Source organism: Cygnus olor, chromosome 7, assembly GCF_009769625.2.
Source record: "Cygnus olor isolate bCygOlo1 chromosome 7, bCygOlo1.pri.v2, whole genome shotgun sequence".
NCBI classification, from domain to species: domain Eukaryota; kingdom Metazoa; phylum Chordata; class Aves; order Anseriformes; family Anatidae; genus Cygnus; species Cygnus olor.
Window position 1 is genome coordinate 25,687,222 of NC_049175.1, and position 18,069 is coordinate 25,705,290.

The window sequence follows — 18,069 nt, forward strand, 5'->3', positions numbered from 1 at the left end:
GCTCTTGTCTAGGACCACAGCATCCCACTGCCACCAAATTGTCCACCGGGCTACTGCCAAGCACTTGAGCAGCCCTGCAGGGCAATGTGTTCAGTCACGGGTTGGAGACTTTCCTAATGTCCCATCAGGCCTGGTGCATCTTCAAAACTCTGAGTTTTATCTGATCTTCAGGGTACCTGGGGAAACCTGTGCACCCACTGTCCTTTGGCTGAGCGATCCTTTGGGTGTTAGAGAGCACATGTGGCTCCAGCCATGGAGGCCTCTAAAGCTCTGGAACCTTCTAAAGCCAGACAAGGAAGGGAGCCAGCACCACTGCGCAGGCCCTGTAACCCTGCTCAGGAGAGGGGCCTGTAGTGTATCTCAGGAAGCACAAGGTGACTTCTTCCCAGCCTGTGGCAGGATCGCTCAAACATATGTTTAAGCTCTGTGGGATCCCTGCACAGGGATCCCAGCCTCTCCCATTCTTTGACCATCTCCTGGACCTTCAGCCACAGGGAAAGGCCTCTCTGCCTTGGGGTGCAGAGCTGAGAGGTGCTTCACAGCCAGCACCTGAGTTAGGTCCTGTACCAAGCGTCCTGGCCTCAGGTGCTTTGCCTCTTTGACTTGCTCACAAATCAAACCCGGTTTGAATGCAGAGCCTCAGGCCATCTCTGCCTGGATTCAGATCTTACAAGCATAGCTGCAAACCTACCAACAAGTTTTTCATGTGTCTGCTTTCTCTGTGGATTCAGTGCAGCGAAGGCCACATCTAGGTGAGATGCCTCATCCTTTTTTTTTTTTTTGAATCTTTTCATCTAATACACTTGTCAAAGGCTTGCAGGCAGCTGCAGCTCAAATCACTGTGTTTTCTTGTGATTGCTTTGCCTGATAGCGTGGTGAGTATTTGCATCTACTCAGTGCATGATAGATGGTTGGATTTATGCTGTACATTACAATCCAGGGGTATAAATGTTTTTAAGTGACTTGCTCAGCTTAAACACCAGCACTGTCTGCTGCTCCCTAGTCAGCATCATGGGCAGAGAGAGATAAAATAACAGCGGTAATTGTGGTGATGGAGTGTCACTGGCAAATAATATGAGCACAAAGACTGTTTCCAGAGATGGATGGAGTATGACTCCTCTGTAACTTCTATTGAGCTTTTTAGAGTGAGGACAGACTAAAGACCCCATTCAGGAGCATGGGAAGCGTGAAGGGCTGGGAGTCTGAGCAAATATTAGGACTTGATAAGAGTATATTTCTTTTTAACAAAATCCACAAAGAGAGGGAAGAAACCTAAATGGTAGAGATGCAGCGACCCCAGAAGTACAAGCAGGGGAACTGCTCCCAGAGCCAAGTTCAGCAGTGGTGATCAGCAGCTGCTTGACTCCCAGAGCTGTAAGCCCAGCTGAGGGCTGGGTACACGCCACCATGGTGGATTTAAGGTCTTTCCACACCATTTTGATTACCAAGTGGGAGAGGTCTGTGAGTGGTTTTGGAGGGGAGGTTTCTTATGGCCCTATGCATTTCCAGGTGGAGGGAGTATGTGCAAAGCAATGATGGAGAGCAACCAATCCCTGAATCCAGCTGGTGTCAATCAGCGAAATTAAAATAACAGATGAGAAGGACAGGTGCTGTCAGTCTTCTCTGGAACAGAGAGTGAGCAAAAGGGAGCAAACTTGTTTCCTGTGTGATATGTACTTGCTTTCAACACTGCGATGACATTTTAGTTTGCTTGGTGAGCAGGGGATAGAGAGGGACTAATGAGGAGTAGAAAGAATTTGGGATGCAAAGCCAGAGACTCCTGGGAGGCCCAGGAGGAACATTTGCATAATCTTAACATCTTCCTTTGGCTCAAATCTCTCAAGTCTCCTTCCTGGGAACTTCAGAAACTCTTCCTCCAAATGCTGCAATAGCAACGTGCTTCTCTCACTGTGACATGGAGGATTTCAGTGGGAGTTAGATACCTTCATCCCGTGAAGCCCTTTGTGGTTGTGTCCAGGCTTCTTTGCTGTGCCAGCAGGCCTCTGGTGCCATGTAGGGGCTTTGTGGGCAACTGGGCTTTGGGTGCCAGAGCATCCTCCTGGATCTGTGGCCCCATCGTGGGGCAGGGGTAGAAAGGGATTCATCTCTTTGGAGGCCTCCGCAGGTAGGAGCGAGCTGGCCTTCTCACACCACTTGTCTTTATTACTGATACACAAATGCTGCAATCCCCTCTTAGGGTGTCCTCTGTCCATGTTTCATTCAGGAGTGGCCCTATGCGTAACCCAATGTTATGGGATGGGTGCTAACAGCAAAGCTGATCCTTGAAACAAACAACATTATTTTGGATAGTTAGAGGAGTAAGTGCAACAAGGTGGTGTGAGTCCAAAATGCTCTCAAATGAGAGCTGCCTTGCTCGGAGCCCAGGCGGGCTCTTCCCTCACGGGGTGGCCCCTGGGGCACTTCAAAGCAGCCAGGACCCCTGCCTGCTCTTTGAGGTGTCCGTGACTGTGCTGTGTTAGCCCTGGCAGGGCTCTGCCTGCGGGGGCTGGGGTGCAGCACTTGCTCTGAATGTCACTGCTTCCATCTTAACCAGAAGTGGTGTGATGAATGCAAGACAAACAGCAGGGCTGTGCTGCTCCTCAGCACTGCTGCGTGTGCAGGGTAGGGAAGCTGCTCTGGCTTACACAACTGTGGTTATGTTTCCCTCCGTCCCTAATTTTATTTTATTTTGTTACTTTTTTTTTTTTACAATTATCCCCTTTGGGGATATATTTTTTATTTAATATCTAATTCATTTTTAAAGGCAAACTCATTACTGTTTTGGAACTGTGGGTAGATTTTTTTTATTATTTTGTTAATACAGCAGCCATAAGCAATTTTAAAGCACTGCTTTACTATATAAAACGATCTTCCCTTATGATCTGATGTTGATACTGCAGCCTGATTTATTTTGGAGAACTGCAGAAAATGGCAAATGCTTAAAAGCTAATCATCATGTTGGTGATGGACGTATGGGTAGAGTATGCGCAGCACATATTTAAAAGACAGGATGGTGAGGCTGGTTGTGCTCTGCAGCCTGTGTGCGTGGTGCTTTATGCCCCTTCTTGCTGCCAGCCGGAGCACGGGTCCGAAGGACTTGAAGCCTGGCTGGGTCTGAGGATACAGGAGGAGCTGGTCGAAGGCAATGCTCGGGTATGAGGTGAGATGAAGCATTTTGCTGTGCTCCTCTCCTGCGCCATTGGCCGTGTGCCCTTATTCTGAAGGACAGAAACGTTGCTGCCGCTGTGGGGGTGCCTTCCTGCTGGGTGATGCTCAGAGGACGTAGGGTCACTGAGCAGGGACAGGCCCTGGGCTTGTGCCACGCTTGCTGCCACATGTCCGAGTGCCACCACCCCCGGGGATGCTTGGAGCTGCTGCACCATCATTGACATCTGACGTGGGGGGAGATCAGTGTGGCCCGCAGCAGTTTTCATTTGTGCTAATAATAAACACTGGCCGGCTTTTAGTCAGTAACACGACTTCCTTGCTCTCATGTGCTGAGGCAGCTCAGGAGGGCAGCGTGGCTGTCAGCCTGTGCAGGAGGGAAGGCCGGCTTCACTCCTCCCTTCTGGAGCAGGACCCAGGTCCTCGCTTTCAGGCTCATCTGTCTGTGCTGTACGGCAGAACACAGGCAGCTGTGCTGAAGCTGCCACAAGGAAAGTTTTAAGGGGAGGAAAAGAGATGGTGAGAGATGGAGGAGGGGAAAACAAGAGGGCAGGGGGAGTGGTGGGGAGGAGAAGGGGCTGGAGATGCGTTACAGCAAGCAGGAGTGCTGCCTGTGTCCTTGTGGTCTGGCTGGGGAGATGGAGAAGGAGATGAGCCTGAAGCTGTTACTTGTGAGGCTGCTGGAAGCCTCTCTTAAGACAAGACTTTTCTTCCTGCAGGTGGATGGAATGCAGGCAGGGTGGCGGGTGTGCTGATGGTGTGTTTGAAGCTTACATCAAACACTTGTGGTCTGGAAACCTCTGAGGAGCAGGGTGCTCTCTGGCCCTGCTCTCACCTCCAGACTGTGCAGGCTGCATGGAGATGCCCAGCCTCCCCCCAGGGATGGGGCTGACCTCCAGAGCTGGACTCTGGTAGCTGAGTTGACTTGTCTGGGCTGTGTGAGATGTGGGGCAGGGGGGCTGTAGGCAGAGCTGGAGGCTCAGCGTTGGTGCCCGCGCAGCTCTGCAGAGCCCCAGAGCAGGAGGGTGCTGGTCAGAGCAGGGAACAATGCAGTTAGGGGCACGAGGGGTGGGTAACGTGTCCCATGTCCCCTGTTGGTCTGCCCAAATCCCCAGGGGCTTGGGTAAATTGGGGGGGCAGCCCATGGGGAAGTTCTCTTTCGTCCTCCAAGTGACACCAAGGTGCATTAGCACAGCACTGCCCAGCTCTTCCAAATGCCCCCTCCAGCTCAAGGGTCTTACTCAACCCCTCACAGGTAGGCACCTCTGCAGAGCTTTTGGTGTTCAAGGTAGGACAGGACTCATCACGGGGAGCCTGGGTGCCGCGAGCCTTGCAAGAAAGGAACGGCTGAGGAAGGCGATGTGCTGGGAAAGAAAAATAGCTGCTCAGCTCTGCACAGGGGCTGCTTTTCCCTGTTCTGTCAGGCAGCAATGGGGAATAGCTTCTGAGCCAAGCGGATGTGCTCTGAGCTGACTGGCACCATGCTTAGCCCCAAAACTTTATTCTTTTGTGTGCGTTGTAGGGGAGGTGTTGACAGATTGTGGCTGAAATGCTGAGGCAGATGATTTCATGGCTTCTACAGGAGCTTGCTCTTTACTCTGATTTTCTCCACCTAAATATGTCTGGGAGAGGTTATTCAGCTGTTTGGACCATTGTTTTGATCTCTTGTGCCTGATGTTTCTGAGCTAGGAGTGCGGAGGGAAGGCAGAGCCACTTGCCTGTTTCCCTCTGCAGCTGCCCAAGCCACTGAAGGAAGCAGAACGCTTCCCTGTAACTGATGAAGTGCTTATCCTGTGTGGGACTTGCAAGCTTCTGGATGGTCCCCAAATGCCTGTGTGCTTGCAGAGACCAGGGAAGTTGAAAGTGAAATGGCAGCCACCAAAAATGGAGCATGTATCTGAGCAACCTGCGGGTGTGGGCAGCTCTGGGGGAGGAGGTCCTGCCCCAGCGTGGTGAGCTGGCATCTGAGGAAGGACAAAACCTCTGCAGCGATGAGTATTCCTTCCCTGAGCCACCCAACTGTGGTGCTTCATTACTGGTTTAGCTGGAAGAGCCTGCAGAAAGCATTTGGGTGCAGACAGAGGTTAATTGTGCTGCTGTTCTCCCCAGCCCACCTAATCTTTGCCATTGATGTTTCTGCAGCTTTTCCCTTTAAAATTAAGGCTATTGTCTTCCCCCTCTGCCAATGAAGAATGTGATCTTGGAAGCACAAACTTTTCCAGGCGGTCTTTATGAAGAAAGAAGAGCGTTCAAAGTTTGAATGAAGTCTTACAGCTGGCTGGGAACTTTCTCAGTAAATGTTCTTTAGCAGAATATGCTAGAACTTGAAACTGAAACTCTGCAAATACCTATACTTCTGTCCATGAAACTTCCGATGAGAGGTACTTTTGGATGGCACAATTCCTGGCCGGGAACAGAAGAGGAGCTGGGGCAGGCAGTAAAGCCCTGGTGCTGGGCTGTTCCCATGCGATGGGGCATGCTCTGGCCACACCAGACACTGATCTGGGTGCCTTGAGAAGGTGGCTCGGTGGTGGGAGAGGCACGGCAGGTCCCCTGCAGTGCTGGCTGAGCCTCAGCCCTGTTTCATGACTTGTCTCCTGTACAGGATCTGTCCTAACGCGATGTGAGTGGGGATAACAGCAGCTGCTGGAGCCCCGGTGGGCCTCATGGAGGGAGGAAGGGGTGGGCCATGGGCAGCCGCCCTGTAATGTGCCAGTCCATAAAACAAAGCTGCTCCTTGAGGCCAAACTAAATCTGCTTGTGAGGGAGGGATTAAAAAGGAGGCAGAGGGCAGCTACAAGGAGAATGCCACCAGAAAGCCGGCTCTTTGATTCGGGGTCAAAAGCGGATTTCAATGCATTTGGGCTGTAAGCCCTGTTAAGTGCTGCTGCAGGCAGTCTGGAGCCTGGCGACAAGCACTAATTTTGAGAGATTATTCCTTGCTGGTGGACAATTACACACTGATCTCAGCAGGAATCTGAGCATGGCTAATCTAAATGGCCTGGCATTTTGCTATTCAGGAAGTAATGCCTTTTGATTTGTTAATGTTATAGAGCATTTACCCTGCACAATAAAAGTTCAAATGTTCTCCCCAGGTTTCATTACTTCTTCTCAGGTTTGCTCAGTAAAGGCAGGAACGAAATGCACGCGCATCGATGTTGTTTAGAATTAGCAGGAAATTGCCCTGTTCCTGTGGTGAAACACTCCTGCTCGTGCACTTGGGGGGCTCCTGGAAGGCCCCCTGGGAGCAGGCCTCTGGCACCAGCAAGGGGCTGCCCGGGGTCCCTCCTGCGGCTCAGGGTAGCTGCCTGGGGGTACTGCAGCTCCTCTCTTCGAGCAACATCGCCTGAAATCATCTAAATGTCCGTGCCAAGGGGCAAGACTTCGTTCAGCTTGCGTTGTAGCTGCTGGGTGCTGTGAACTCACCTACAAAGAGATCTAAGATATGACAGCAAGCACAGGAGAAAAGTCAGAGGTGTTCAGGGTGGCTGCTGCCGCGAGGTGCCTGTTGGTGCCTTGTTGCTCGTGTTGCTGCATCCCCAGATGGGTGAGCTGGGACCCGGCCTCACCACGTGTGATGAAGTGCTTCCAGTGAATCCTCGGCCGGTGTAAAACTCCGGACTGCTGACTGCAAGGGAGTTGCGCTTACTTGCACCAAAAGATTTGTCTGTGAGCAACCAAATTCATCTGAGAAGAGCTTGTTAGTAGCACCTAGATACTACAGTAATTGGTGGGCTATAAATACCCAAGCAGACATAATATTAAACAGGCTGTGTCATCAATTAGTTAATGACAGAAGCATAGAAATGTCAGATAAAAATAACCTGTAATAGCACAATCCTTTCTTCTTACCCCCCCCTCCTACTCTCCCTACCCAGAAGCGAGCAGCTCTGGGACACCTCATTTTTTACTGTTAATAATTTAGGAGCTGTAATGCGCTGTGATGAGCAGCGTCTGATCTGCAAAACATTCGCTTTTCCTGATTGCTTTATGCTTCCAATCCTTCACAAGTAGCAGAGCTGGTAAAAACAAGAGGATTTGATGCTGAGAATCCTCTCGGGTAATGAGGTGGAGCGTGTGGCGCGGCTTCTAGACGGAGTTTGTTTAATTCTCATGGTGGCACTCCTACGGTGGCAGCAGCTGCCTGTCGTGTGCAGCAGCATGGCCTGACAAAGGGCACGCAGGCTCAAGGGATGGAGAGGGCTCCCAGGAAAGAAACTTAGCACTTTCCTCATTCCTTGGGCTTGGATCTGCAGCTGTGAGTCAGACCCCACAAAGGCAGCCCGGCTCTGGTAAAGGCAGCACACTTCCTTCATCGGTTTTGTTCAGAATTGGCTGCCAGGTTTCAAAAGTCATGGAGGAGGATACAAGGAAAGGAGGGGGACAGACTGACCCGCAGGCAGTGTGGGTGTGCAGATCCCAGTCACGAAGGCTAACAGCCTAAGAGAGTCCCTCAGCAGGTTGTCGGGAGAAATGGGAACACAGACAGCTCTCCAGCCCATGCCCCAGGTGCTATCCTGTTTTTTTCCTTTCTGGCAAGGAAATGCTCAGGATGCGCAAGTCTGACCTGATAGCTGGAGCCTGGACACCTTTTTTTTGCCCCTATCTTACTTCCTCTCTTATTAAATAATAGTTCAGGATCCTTTATATAAAACAGCAAGACACGTGAGCCCTGACTTTCCATGGCTTTTAAACCACATGGGTGCAGAGCTTGCTGCTGTGCTCCTTGTCCTGGCAGCACTGCACGTCCCTGCTGCCTCTGGGAGCTCATCCTTGGACCCAAAATGTGTCCCTGGGCACAGGATGTGCATGCTATTAGGGGCAAGGAGTGCCAAATTTAATCTGTTGCCCCTGGGTTTGTGCCTCCCCTGCGTTCAGCAGGTCAAAACTGACCGAAAGCACGAGGGAGAAATCCCGAACCCCATCCAGAAGCAGAGAAGGGAAACTTTCATGGTGCAGCTCTCATTTCCACCATTTCCATTTCTTCTGCTGGCTTTTTTTAATGAAGACAGTTTGTTTCTATTTAAACGACAAAATTGTGTTGCAACTGTGACAATTCCAACATCCTGAATTCTTAAAATTTTTAGGTCCGTTTCCCTCCTCTTTCTCCACCTCCTTTCCTCTTTTTCAGGATACAGAAATTAGGATAGGGTGTAAGGAAAGGAGGCGAAGACTCAAGAAAATCTCGAAATATCGCAACTTCTGAAAATGGAAACAAAATGATTTTATTTTTTGTTTGCTTCTTTGGGATCTTCTGTTCACTTTTGGAAAAAATTGAATGTCTGCCTATTCTGTGGCAAATACCTTTTTTTTTCCCCCCCCCCACAGCTGAAATGAATACCTATGCGTGAGAAGCAATGATGGTGTGTTGTGGAAAGCTTGTGCTCGCCGAGGCTGGAAAATCCTTCAAAGAAAGGCTCTGGTGATCCTGGGCAATAAGGAATTCCCAAGCTGATGGTGGATCAAGCCAAGCCAAGCAGACAGCGGTGGACGAATGGGAGAAATGAGCTGTGATGAGCACAGGAGGTGAGGATGTGGGGATGGAGCTGGCTTGGAGGGGTTACGGGGCAAGGGACTGACAGAGACCTCCCCAGGTTTAGGTGGGGGCTGTGGCTGGTCCCCGGGCAAGCAGGGGGTGAATCCTCTCCTCCTCCTTCCCACTCGTGGCTTTTGCAAAGCTCCAGCACTTGCTAGCAGGGGTGACTTCATGTGTCACCACGGAGTGCAGGTGGCTTTGTAGTAATGAATTTAGAGCTAATGAAGAATATCTTTGGGTGTTTATTTAGAAGAAAATGCTGATCCATTTATAACAAGTCACCACTTGCAAAGCAATTACCTGAAATATGTTTTTCTCTTTCTATATAAAGAATGAACCTTTTTAATTTTTAAATCAAAATATGTCAATGATGCCTGTCAAGAATGATTGGTTTTTGTAATTTAAATGTTGTGAACATATCCTGTGAAAAGTCTGCAATAAGTCTATCTTTTTTGTTAGGCTTAAAAAAGAAAAAGCAAAAGCAAGCAAGGCTAACTCCCTGGAGTGTAGGAGGGATGTTTTTTTTTCTAAAAGTGACAAACTTCTGAAATCTGAAGGCCTCATGCGTGCACGTTTCCATGTAAACACCACAATATCTGTGGATTTTTTTGCCTCTACTTCTTTACTGTTGACTTCCATGGCTGGCCGCACAAACAAGCCATGCAGACAGCTCTGGTCCCTTCCTTGCTTGGTTACAAGAAGTGGGTTTAGTACTGGAGCTGCTCAGGTCCGACACCCGTGACCTTTGGGTGCCCAGCTTGTTCCCTGCAGTGAACGCTGGGCTATTAAACCGTGAATATTTTATAGGGAGCCAAAGGGGGAAACGGGGCATGTATCAAAACCGTTTTGTGTGTCCACGGCTGCTCCATGCTGTGTCCTTTTTCTGTGACCCTCTCCACCTTGTAGCAGCAGGTTGTGGCTCTTCGTGGCGCTGATGGGCTGCGGGGTCCCTGTCTCCACCACAACCCCACTCCACAACCTCAGTGGGTGAGGGAGGATGAGGAATGTGGGGTCAGGGGCATCTTGTGCTTCATCCTCCGCACTGGGAGCGCTGCTCCCTGCGACTTGAAGGGGAGAAGCTAAATGGCTCCTTGTTTTCCAAGCCTTTCCAACCGTGATGGTGGTGAGTTTGGCTGAATAAATTAAAAGGCTTGGGTGCTTAAAGGGGGATGAAGTATTACTTGTGTTTATTTTAAAAATATATACGCTGATTTTTACAACACTTCTCATGGCTCATGAAATCCTTTTTATTTTAATTTCCTTCCTAGAAAGTGTGTGATGTGCTACTCATTGCTCAAACTCAAAATAAGATTTTTTATCATGGGTAGTATCCGTTTTAAAATGTTTGACAGACAAATTCCTCTTATTTTCCCTGTTTTTACCTACCCCAGGGCTTAAATAGCTCATAAACAACAACATCATCAAAAAAAATTGTTTTGTTATTCAAATGAGACTTTTTTCCTCTCTGCAAACTGTCTTTAACAATAATAACTGCCTAAAGCTCTCCGTTTTCCTTCATAGGCAATCATTCTGGCCAAAACCAAACAAAGTAGGAAGCCCATTTACCCAGAGCCCATTTTGCATCCACCTGCTATAATTATTTTGATACGCACGTCAGAGGGAATGTGCTGCTGCACAACGCTTCTGGTTAGTTCTCTCTATGCAGGAGCATCACCTCGCTGCCTTGATGGAGGAAGCTGTGGCTTGGGGGCTGGACGGTCCCTGGCTGGGGAGGGGCGGGCAGGGTGCTTCCAAACCAGGGCCACGTGCCTGTGAGGCGGGGGGCTCTGCTCTGTCCTCAGATATTGTGAGACTTCTCTGCTTGCTGACCACCTGCCTGTTGCTGGAGACTTCTTGATGTGCTTCTTCACAGGGCTGGCATGGACAGAAATAGCCAGGTTTTGCCTATGTGTGTGCATATAACAAGTGTCTAGAAACTCTCAAGTGCATTAGGATCATTAATTGTCACCGCAACCTAGCAAAATGGCATTAGCCTCATTTGGCAGGTTGCTAAATGAGATGTGGAGAGGTCAAGTCGTTTGACAGGTGTTGATTGGCTCTTGCAGCACACTTGGGGTCAGGGCTGCAGTGTGACACCAAGACAGCTGCTGTCCTACAGCATCCTTCTGGGTTTCTGGGGCAAACCAACCAAACCTGAAATGATAATGCCAAGCTTTTGCAGGTGGACCCAATCTGGTGGCCAGGTGGTGCTGTGGCAGAAGAGGAACTGAGGAGGAGTGGGGACATCCTTGCAGGCAGCTCAGAGGAGAGTGGGCACTGGCTGCTGTGCTGCCTGGCCGTTGCAGGGGGTGTCTCTGGGTGCAGTGGGGTGGTGCAGAGCCAGCGTTCCCAAAGGGAAAGCCCTGCTGCTGACCAGAGCAGGGAGGACAGCATGGCAGGGTGCGGGAGTCCTGTCCTCAGGTTGTATCTGGGACCTTGGGTATGGCACCAGGCCACACAAGAGGTGTCCTCAGATAAAATTGGCAGCGTAAGGGCTGGGAATGCAACCTGATGGCCTAAGTCTGCATGGGGACGTGGCTATGGGGGGGCTCGGTACCACCAGTGCTGGTGCTGGCATGAATGTGATGGAGGGGAATTATGCACCTGGGTCAGGATTTTGTTGCAGTCAATGCTCCACCTAGGTTGAAAAGTTCCCTGTCCAGAGTGTGCTTTGGATAGGGAAATGCCTTCCTTTAAATCTACTGTTTTGAGTAATGCTGCCCTCCCCATCTCCCCACTGGAGTGTCGTGGCTGCCCCCACCAGCCCCGCCGATGGGGGGGACCCACCTGAGCTAATGGCCTTCATGGAAAATCTACTAGCCTGAGCAAGCACAGGCACAAAATGCATTTGCCAATCCTCAGGTCATTTTTTCCATGAACTGGACTAAGGAAAACTGTGCAGCTCCCTGTGTGCTGGCAGGTGGCAGCCACGGGGTGGGAACCTCTTTAATCAGCGCATCAACCTGCAGAGAGCACCTGCATCTTTCCCCTCCCCACCTCCTGCGAACACCACAACTGATTTCTTGGCAGCTGGAAACTCCTCTGAACTCCGGTTCTTAACGAGCTGAGGGAGGGCACGGCAGCAGGTAGATTGACAGAGGTACCCTTGGGGTCGGTGTGTGTGCAGCAGTCGCTCAGCTCTGGCCATAAACACAAAGCTATTACAGCTTGCTTCCCAGGGGTGGGGCGGGGAGCCCAATCCTGAACAAAATTAGGGAAGCCAAAGTACATAGTTCACTCTTTCAGGTGTTCAACCCTTTTTCGAATTTCTGCGGAGGGCTCTCGCTCTGTGGACAAATGACTTCACCTGGATGCAAACCAGAAAGTTTGGACGTCCATTGCCAAGGCCTTGTGGAACTGCTGGGCACGGGGACAGGAAAATACACACAACCAAGCTGCTGATTTACTATCCATGCAGCAGTTTTCCCCTGCATATTTTTATGTCCCTAGCCCCAGTGAGTGTTGTGCTGGGATGCATGGAAAGTCTTTGTGGTCCAAAGGGGCAGATTTTGGCTAGCAAGAGTGTAATGGCACTGCTGAACAGATGCAGAAAAGCCAGGGCAGGAATTCCCGACGTGTTGTCTCAGCCACGTGGGACACGAGGCAGTCCTTTTAATCTGGGTTGATCTGTGAGAAGAAAGTTCTGCGTCTCTTTAACGTGCTATTTTTGCCCTGCTTTGGCAGTGGCACAGGGGGGAGGCCCGGCTAATGAGAGAGCAGGGCTTTTTGATGCCAGCCCAGAAGCAAGTGCCAGCTCAGTCATTTTTTGTGCGTAGGTTATTGAAGCCATAGGTGGTTGTGGGGAGGACTGCGAGGAGACTTTCCCTCTGATGTCGCACCAGCTGCTCCTGAGTGCATGTGGCTGAATTTGGGAAAAGAAAACTGGGAAAAGGAACTGAAACCACCTGGTGTGAATGCTGACCCCATAGCATAAGTATCTCTACGCAGTGCTTTGAGGTTTCTCCATTGACTATTAGCACAATCCTGGACCTTGCTATAACTCTCTTTGAGCTATTCTGTGTAAGTTGCCTTGATCTATGGCTAAAAAGCACTATTTAAGAGCTAGGTATTATCATGATTCGCTTTTACCTTCTCTAATCTAGTCCTGAAGAGGAAGATTTGTACTGTGACAAGAGAAGTGGTGCAGCAGGGGTTAGCCTCTACGTGTCCCAATGCACAGAAAAGAGCGGATCTGGACTGCTGAGCCCTGTTGGCTTCTCAAAGCTCTCAGAGGCTTTCCCACCACTCCCCCATACGCTGCGGTAGCCATGCAGCGAGGAGTCATCTTTTCAGGAGTCATCTTTTCCTGTGGGTTTGATCACTGTTCATCCTTGTGATTTTTGAAGGGAAAAGGGGAGAGTGGGGGGACAGGTAAAACTCCAAAAAACTCCATAAACCTGCAGTCACGGGGTTGGCAGATTTGACATGGGAAAAGCAGAGCGGTCTCTGAGGCATAAGGGATCCCGGATGTGCAATTCTTGGACAATGCTCCTGGCAGTGAAAAGGGTTTGCAGTCTGGCGGGGAGAAATGAATATTTTGCCTCCACCTCCTTGCTGCAGGAATTGTCCTTGTGTTTTTTAGAGGGGCTGGCTGTTCCCTCTAATCATCAGGGAGATGGCACAGCCCATGACTGCAGGAGGTAAAGAAGGTCTTAGCTCATGCACTGGATATTCATGGCCTGGGAAATGGAGCTCTTTGGTGTTATCCCTGTTGGCATCTCTTCCACTGCTCCTTTTTTCTTCAGTGCCCCAGCCCGCTGAAGCACACCAGCCCATCCATTGTCTCATAGCCTCTAGAGAGTGGCGTGCGTGCCCAAGGTGGTACACGGCTTCCTGTGACCTGAGGGTGTGAAGCCACGTGTGTGCTGAAGGGCTTTGATGGGTCTGTGGGTACTAAATACTGCATTCTCATGGGCTGCTTGGCAGCTCTCTAGAGCAACTGTAGCATTCAAACGGGGTGCTTGTAGGAGAAACAAGACCAGTGTTTACACTGGGATAATATGAAATAGGGCTGGGAAGGGTCATGAGGGTCATTTAAGTTTTCTTGTGCGGGATCAGTTTCATCTAATGCACCAACTATATCTGAACTTAAAACAAGTCTCATTTGCAGGTGAAGAAGCTTGCTGACATCCAGAATTTCATTGTTTGAAAGTAGGCAGAGACCCAGATTTTCTTTGCTGAAAGAGGCAAACTGTGTTTAAAAAGATGTTCTGGAAAATGTGGGTGACTTTTCTCAATGCTGTGTAATGTCCTGGTTAGTATAACTTCAAAAATCAATTACTTTCTTTTACACTAAAGAACAATTAAGCTGTTCAAACCACTTGGCAAATAGCTACAGCATCCAGAGAATGAGAACTTCTGGAAAGGACCATAGTGATTGCTTAGATGCCTGCCTTTGATTAAATTAGTTAATACAGACTTGCTTTCTCCTCCCTTTCCTCTAGCTCTGAGATGAAGAATGCAGGAGGCTTTGAACTTGTATTTTACATTCTCGTGCCTACCTCAAACCCAGCTCGTGATAAATATTTGAAAGTTTGACTTAAACTGCTCCAAATGCTTTCTAGATTCCCAGATGAATCACTAAATTGCCTAAAAGGAGAGCCTGAAGATGAAACAAACTCCACAGTAGCAAAGCAGACTGGAAGATGACATATTTCTGTAATTGATAAAAGTGTCAAATTTTCAGACCTTCTGTAAAAGAAAGAATCTATATATTAAAGCCCTCAGATTATCTGGGAGGACTTTATAGCTATGGAAATCAAAGGCAAACTGTCAATTTTCCCAATTTTTTTCTCTCCTTTCCAGGAGAAAATTCCCCTTATTCTCCCCAAATAAGGGCTTTTTTTTCCTTTGGAAACCTGGAGGGGAAGTCTGGGAAACAGAGGTTAATAACATTGATTTAGAACAGTAGAAGTGAGGGGAAAAAGACAAGTTACTTAACTTGGGCAAGGCTGAGCATTCGGGGTGCAGGCAGCAGGGTGACGGTTTGCTCAGACATTGGGAAAGTAAGTCTTAACTCCTCACCACCTGGCCTGCTGGTTTTGGAGGATGCTTGTGCCTCTTGTGCAAGAAGCTTGCCTCTTGTCATAGATCAACTCCATCCTTCTGGAAATTGAACACAACAGGGGGTACTCACAAAAATAATCAGCTTGGTTAATACTGGGAAACCAGCTTGGGTTGAAATTTTGGGTAGTGTGGCCACATGTAAGAGTGCTGCTGCTGAGGGGCTGGGCACAAAGCACGGGCTGCGGGGGAGATTTATTTGGATTTTTTTTTTGTTTCACCAGTAAGGGAGTAACCAAGAGGGGATGTGCAAGTTGGCACAGAACTGCTTTTCTTAATGTGTGTCGTGGTCTTGTCCATGGCTTAATTCATGTGAAGAGGCAGGGTCTGCTTGCTCAGGGCGTTTTGAAAGCCCCATTTCTGCATTCTTCCTATAGAAGTGCTTGGGAGTAGCATCCTGTTGTTCTGTGATCCCGCTGGTCTCTAGATCTGCGGGATGGCGTGGCAGGAAAGGGGCTGTTATAGGAGACCCAGCCACTGCAACCCAGACACTCCACTGCACTGGTGTCTGATGGCCGATCAGGGGCTTTACGACGTCACGTCGTACATGAAAGCTTTTTCTTTTTGTCATTTTTTTCCCTCTGGGTTTTAAGTTTCTGCTGCTACTTAGCTTTGTAAAATAATAAATAGCCAAAAAAAAAAAATGTTCTTAGAAATTCATGCCCAAGGCTGGGGCTTTTTCCAAATAGTCTTGATTCTTCAGAGGGAAGCTACTACTAAGCAAAAATTACCGTAATTAACTATAGTAAACTGCTTGCCATTTGATGTCAGAGACTTAAAAGCTTCTATAGGGATCCGCGCAGTACTTGAAAACGAGGCCTCAATGGTCTAATTAAAAAAGAGCAAGAGAGTGGAGTAGGAAAGGCTAGTGATCAATCTAAACAAATCACAATAAGCTGACGAGAGCAAAGGTAAACGAAGCCTTGCATCTTGGTCCAAAAAGAGTCCAGGAAATCTGTTTCTTCTTGCCGGGCACACCTTCTTCTGAAGCCAAGGGTCCCTCTTGCTCTGGATTTCATACAGGACTTCACTTGGAGTTTGGATCAGGGTGCAGAGCTTTTCAGTGTGGGAAACGGACACATTCCCTTTAAGACTGCCGGTGCTGGGAGAACACATCAGATTTTGAGCAAGTTCACCCTGAGGCAGCAGCAGCCTGGTGATGAATGTGGGCAAGGCAAATATTTGTATAGCAATTACCCATGCGGTGCAATGATAATAACACAGATACGTTTCTGGTGAGATGGTGCTCGCAGCAGTTCAAATTGGGGCTGTAAATACGTCGGTTTCCCGGGAAGCAGGAGGATTTACACTAGCAGAAGTGCTCTCTCGGAGCTCGTGCGCTGTTATGCTGCTGCTGTCTCGGTGGGGGCCAAGCAGGTCTCCAAGTGACTGCTGTTTGTATCCTCACTGTGACAGGTCAGGCAGGTGGCACCAGGGAAGGGTCTTCCCTTGCTCTTCTGCATGTTCAGACTGCTCAGCTGCCCAACGAAACGAGAGGGGGTGATGCTGTTTTTCATCACCTTGTGCTGGAAGAAGCCTGGGAAAGGAGTCTGGCGGGACAGCCCACCCTAGAAGGGAGTGCAGGGGTTTCCTGTTGCCTTCCCAGCTGCTTTCCAAGGGCTCTGACTGACCAAAGCAGTTTGTGTTCTGGTGGTGGAGGGGGTTTCTGTCCCAGTGCAAACGTAGGAGCTTGCATAACTCTTTCTGAGCTCAGCTCACAGCCGCACAGGGCAATGCCAGCCACATCTGTAGATCCACAGTGGCACGGGGACAGGCTGCCTGTGCCTGGCAGGGAGCATTATTCGAGGCCCTGGATTATGGCTACTGCTCACTCCAGTAGCATTTTGTATTGCCCCCAAGAACACGGGCTCTTCAACAGTGGAGTCACTGGAAAAGCTTTGCTTCTGGGATACTTGATGCTGAGGAGCTTTGGCAGTGCTGTGCTGCTGGAGCATGGGTACATTTGGCTCTTTTGCAGGCCAAGTGCATTGCAACGGGAGTTACCGCTAAAAATAAGGGTGTCCCATGGCTGGGAACTTCATAATACCTCTTTATATATCCCTGTTGAGAGGGAAGCACTGCACAAAGGGGCAGCCAGGACATGGCTGCCTTTCCCAGTGTCTGTACCTTAAACACTGTCACCAACGTGTGCAGGGCTGTTGTGGTGCCCTGCCACACACACCTGTGGGCTGGAGGCTGGTGCGTATAAGCTGCGTGCCCCAGGCTGAGCTCTGCCTTCAGCTTGTCCTGAATCCTCCTCCAGTGCTGCTGGGAGCAAAGATGCCGGGAGGCACGTGGGGCCTTCATAACCTCATGGCTGTCTAGCTGGGAAAAAAAATAAGGTGCAAACCAAACTGCTTGAGGGAGATTGCATGTGTAAATGAATAATCAGACTTTGCCCTCAAGGCGAAAGTTCACTGGATCGCAGCTGTCTGTTCAGATGGCCAGTGGTTTTCCCAAGCCTTTTAATGAGAGTAATTGTGCTCATCTTCCTCAAAGCTGTGATGCGATCTTTGGTTTCCCGTCTGTCCCTTTTGGAATTTTGGGTGGTGGGAAAAGCAGTCTCTTTTCCTTCTGATATTGACTCACCTCCAGTTAAGGCTGTGTGATACACAAGTGAGCTTTTGAGTTTGGATCCTTGGGTCCCGCTGTTTTCCCCAAGACCTTGAGTGAGGCTGTCACCGTGGCAATTCTTTTGCTGCTCAGACACACCATCAATGTGGAAGACTCTTGGTCTGCCATCCTGAAAGGGAAAAGCAAAGCCTTCTTTGCTCTGAGAGCTCCTAAGCAGAAGAGGAGGAATCAAGAAAGAGGCTTTTGGCTGCTGTTGGGCTGTGGCTGCAGCGTGTCTGGCTAGAGAGCACGAAGATGGTCCTGGTGGGTCAGAGCAGAGATCTGTGGCAACGCTGCCCTGTCACCAGCAGCAAATGCCTGTGCAAGGTTAGGGTGAGCAAATAAAGATCTGCTCTCCTCACCTCCTCGTTCCTGGTGGTTGGTGTCTCAGATATTTCCAGAACCGGGTGTGGTATCTGTGCAATAGCCCTATAATACGGACTGTGTCCCATTCCAGCTGGAGCTGGTTTGCAAAAGCTTTGGCAAACGCTGCATGCATCTATTTATCTGGTGAAAGCCTGGGCCAGGTGATGGTTCCTTTAAGGCAGTGCAAGTCCAGTGTGATTCCACTCATTAAAACAAGATCACCTTGGCAGTCCTTTCCCATGCTGCTACCATTACAGATGTCATAGCTGCATCCTGCCAAATGTCCTCAGGGCAAACTCCAAGCACAAATGAGAAAAAGCTTTTTT

General features: G+C 49.4%; 1 protein-coding gene across 1 annotated transcript in view; it reads left to right on the top strand.

Annotated features, from left to right (window-relative positions):
• The window catches only part of SORCS3 (sortilin related VPS10 domain containing receptor 3), a 379,882-nt gene that overhangs the window by 5,295 nt on the left and 356,518 nt on the right, over nt 1–18,069 (top strand). The window contains exon 2 of the mRNA XM_040563972.1: nt 8,494–8,691. The gene's annotated coding sequence lies outside the window, so the exon portion shown is untranslated. The remainder of the gene's footprint in view (nt 1–8,493; nt 8,692–18,069) is intronic.